This window comes from Anopheles maculipalpis (assembly GCF_943734695.1).
Source record: "Anopheles maculipalpis chromosome X unlocalized genomic scaffold, idAnoMacuDA_375_x X_unloc_19, whole genome shotgun sequence".
NCBI lineage: Eukaryota > Metazoa > Arthropoda > Insecta > Diptera > Culicidae > Anopheles > Anopheles maculipalpis.
The window spans coordinates 28428-32500 of NW_026060479.1; the positions used below are offsets into that span (position 1 = coordinate 28428).

The following is a 4073-nucleotide window of genomic DNA, read 5'->3' on the forward strand; positions in this document are numbered from 1 at the left end:
GCTTCTGATTGGCCAGAAGCTTACTCTGTGCCAGTGTGTAAGCGGCATCCGCGAGGTCCCGAAGAAGCCGCTTGATCTTCAGCGCTGCTTCCGCTGCTTACTGACGGGGCACCTGGCGCGAGATTGTCGTGCCCCCACTGACCGGTCGGGTCAGTGCCTGCAGTGTGGCGAGGTAGGCCACCGCATCAGCCAGTGCACCGCGGCGGCTAAGTGCATATTCTGCCAGGGGCCCCATCGCGTGGGCCATTCATCGTGCCCCCAGAACTTGCAATGGCGGGCGTAATGCGGGTGATGCAGGCCAACCTGGGTGGTGGACGCATCGCCCAGGACCTGGCCTTGCAGACAGCCCGCACAAAGCGGGCCGACGTGCTGTTGCTGTCGGAGGTTTACCGGCCTCCAGATGGTAGCGGTAACTGGGCGGTCGACTCGTCGGGGGGAGCAGCTGTGGTGGCAACCGGCCACCTCCCAATCCAGCGGGTCTGGCGCTGTGCCATGCCCGGATTGGCAGCAGCGCAGATCGGAGGGGTGGTTTACATCAGCTGCTACGCCCCTCCGCGTCTCAACACCAGTGAGTTCGAGCAGTTACTGGAGGCGGTGGAGTTGGAGGCCCAACCTCACCCGCGTATCGTCTTGGCAGGCGATTTTAACGCCTGGAACGAGGAGTGGGGTAGCCAGCGTTCTACCTGGCGCGGTGAAGAGCTGCTTGATACCGTCAGGCAGCTGGGCCTTGTGGTCCTGAACCAAGGCTCGGTCCCTACGTTCGTGGGCAACGGAGTCGCCACACCCAGTGTCGTGGATGTGTCTTTTGCGAGCGCATCCATCGCTCGCCCGGACACTTGGGAGGTGGCAGCAGACACCGCTGCGTGCCACTACACGGCATCGGACCATCGGTATATCTTCTTCACCGTGGGGCCTCCAACTCGTGACCAGCAGCAGCGACAACAGCAGCAGCACCAGCACCAGCAGCAGCAGCAGCAGCAGCAGCAGCAGCAGCAGCAGCATCAGCAACAGCAGCAGCAGCAACAGCAGCAGCAGCAGCAGCAGCATCATCGTCAACGAGGACAGGGGTCCTCAACGTCGTCCACCACTTTCCGGCACGCTGGCCGTAGATGGAAGACGACGCAGTTTTCGGTCGAGGCATTCACAGCCGCACTCCAGACGGCTGGATTCCCGGAGCGAGCCGTGAGCCAGGAGGGGATGGTCGCCGCCATGTTCGATGCATGCGACGACACGATGGAGCGCGTCACCGTGTCACATCGTGACCCCCATCGCGACCTCTTCTGGTGGACCCCGGAGATTCTGCGTCTTCGAGAGGAGTGTGCGGCTGTGCACGAGAGAATGCTTCGTACGACCGATCTGCAGGAGCGCAGCGCCGTGGCCGCACATCATCGGTCGGCGAGGAGAGCGGTGGAGAAGGCTGTCCGGGCCAGCAAGCGTGCACAGCTTGATGAGCTGATACAACAGGCGGAGACCAATGAGTTTGGGGCTGGTTACCGGGTGGTAATGTCTCGCCTTCGTGGCAGCTTTGTGCCACCGGAGACAGACCGTGCCGTACTGGAACAGATTGCCAACGATCTGTTTCCAACTCATCCGCCTGTTGTCTGGCCGGACTCCGAATTGCCAAGTGCGGACACCGAGGAGCAGAGGACATCGCTGACCCCCGTTACTGCGGACGAGCTGCTTAGCATCGTGGGAACAATGGCGAATAGGAAAGCGCCTGGATTGGACGGTATCCCCAATGCTGCGGTTAAGACGGCAATTAGGAAGTACCCGGAGGTTTTCGTCCGTTTGTATCAGGACTGCCTGGACCGGGGTGCGTTTCCAGCGCCCTGGAAGAGGCAGCGCTTGGTGCTGCTGCCAAAGCCTGGCAAACCTCCCGGGGAAAGCTCCTCCTACCGGCCGCTGTGCATGCTTGATGCACTCGGCAAGGTGTTGGAGCGCCTAATCCTTAACCGGCTGAACGAGTTCCTGGAGGAACCAGATACGGAACGATTATCGGACGAACAGTACGGATTCCGGCGGGGCAGATCCACCATCAGTGCGATCCAGCGTGTTGTCGAAGCGGGCAGGAAGGCCATGTCCTTTCATCGTACCAATGCCCGAGATAAGCGCTGCCTGATGGTGGTTGCCCTGGACATCCGCAACGCGTTCAACTCCGCGCCTTGGCAGGCCATCGCCAGCGCGTTGAGGGACAAGGGGGTACCGTCGTCGCTGCAGAGGATGCTGAAAAGCTATTTCGAGGATCGGCGACTGGTTATCGACACCAGTGAGGGCCCCGTCGAGCGCAGCATCAGCGCGGGAGTTCCACAGGGTTCCATATTGGGACCCACGCTGTGGAACGTGCTGTACGACGGGGTCCTGGGTGTCCAGTTGCCTGAGGGGGCCGAGGTTATTGGCTACGCCGATGACCTTGTAGTCTTGGTCCCCGCAACGACACCCCAAGCCGCTTCCTCAACTGCTGAACGCGCCATCGCGGCGATCACGACCTGGCTGGACCGGAACCGTCTTTCGTTGGCTCCGGAGAAGACGGAAATGACGCTCATCTCCACCCTGAAGCGTCATCCGGTCGTCAGCATCAACATCGGGGGAGTGGTCGTGCAATCCCAGCGCTCCATCCGCTATCTTGGAGTTTGGTTGCATGACCACCTGTCATGGTTGCCGCACGTTCAGCAGGTTGCAGCGAAGGCCATGAGGGTTGCGGAAGCCATCACGCGCCTCATGCCGAACCACAGTGGCCCGAAATCGTCACGTGCCCGACTACTGGCGGCCGTTGCGGACTCCATCCTTCGCTACGGGGCCCAAGTATGGTCGGAGGGATTGCAGCTGCAACAGTGTCACAGACTGGTGCAGCGTGTGCAGAGGACGACGGCCATTCGGGTCTGTCGGGCTTTCCGGACGGTGAGGGGAGAGACGGCCGTGCTGCTGGCCGGTCTCATCCCGATATGCCTGCTGATCGAGGAGGACAGCAGGGTGCATCATCGTCTGCAGGATCCTGCGAACGAACACTCGAGAGCGAGTGTAAAGAGCATGGAGCGCGACCGTACCTACGGGCAGTGGCAGCAGCAGTGGGACGCGGATGCTGCTAGAGAGGACGCCAGTCGGTTCACTCGGTGGACGTATCGAGTGATACCTGACGTGAGGACATGGCATTCACGGAAACACGGAGACGTGACGTTCCAGTTGGCGCAGGTTTTGTCTGGTCACGGTTTTTTCCGTGACTACCTGTGCCGGATGGGCTTCACGTCGTCCCCGGACTGCCCCAGATGTCCTGGCGTCGCTGAGACGGCGGAACACGCCGTTTTCAGCTGCCCCAGGTTCGCCACTGAACGCGGAAGGCTGCTCGAGGCGGGTAGTACGAGCGAGATCACCCCCGAAGGTCTCGTTGCCGCTCTGCTCGAGAGCCCGGAACGTTGGAGCAGCATCTGTGAGTTCGTCGCCGGCGTCACGGACGAGCTCCAGGATGGTTGGAACGCGGAAAGGGAGCTGTTGGCTGCGCAGGGTCAGCCGTCAGCCGCACACCTCCCTGACAACTCGGTGGCTGTCGCTCGTAACCAGCGCCGGAACGTTGCGAGGAACGCGGCACGGGCGAGAGCGAGGGAGTTACAGCGAGGTGGGCGGCCCCCAACACCACCTCCATCGCCGACAACAGCTGCGCGCCGGGCAGCCATTCGCGAGCGAGTCGCGAGATTCAGGGAGAGGCGAAGGACTGTGGCCTCCCTGGCATGGCTGTACGGCGAGGGCGCGGATTCGTCCAGCGACGAAGAGGACGATTCTCCATCAGCAGCTCCAGAGCAGCATATCAGCAATCGACCAGGTGGCCTCTCTGCCGCTGAAGCAGCCGCGGCAACGGAGGCAGAAACAGCGGCACGTTGATTAAAAGGGGCGCAATGAGAGTACGAAGGGCTTTGAAGCCAAGTTGGGCGGCCTTCGATAGGCACTCGAAGTTTGGAATGAAATCAGGAAGGGATAAATTTTGTAAATATGATAAGAAACGTTTATAGTAAGTTACAAATGCGCGAAGCTATTTTGCATATACACCCTGGCCAAAAAACCCTCGCGGGGCAACGGTTAGG

General features: G+C 61.1%; 1 pseudogene; it reads right to left on the minus strand.

The window, feature by feature from the left end:
• Nucleotides 1–3968: 3968 nt before the first annotated feature.
• The window catches only part of LOC126566702 (large subunit ribosomal RNA), a 3692-nt pseudogene continuing 3587 nt past the window's right edge, over nt 3969–4073 (minus strand).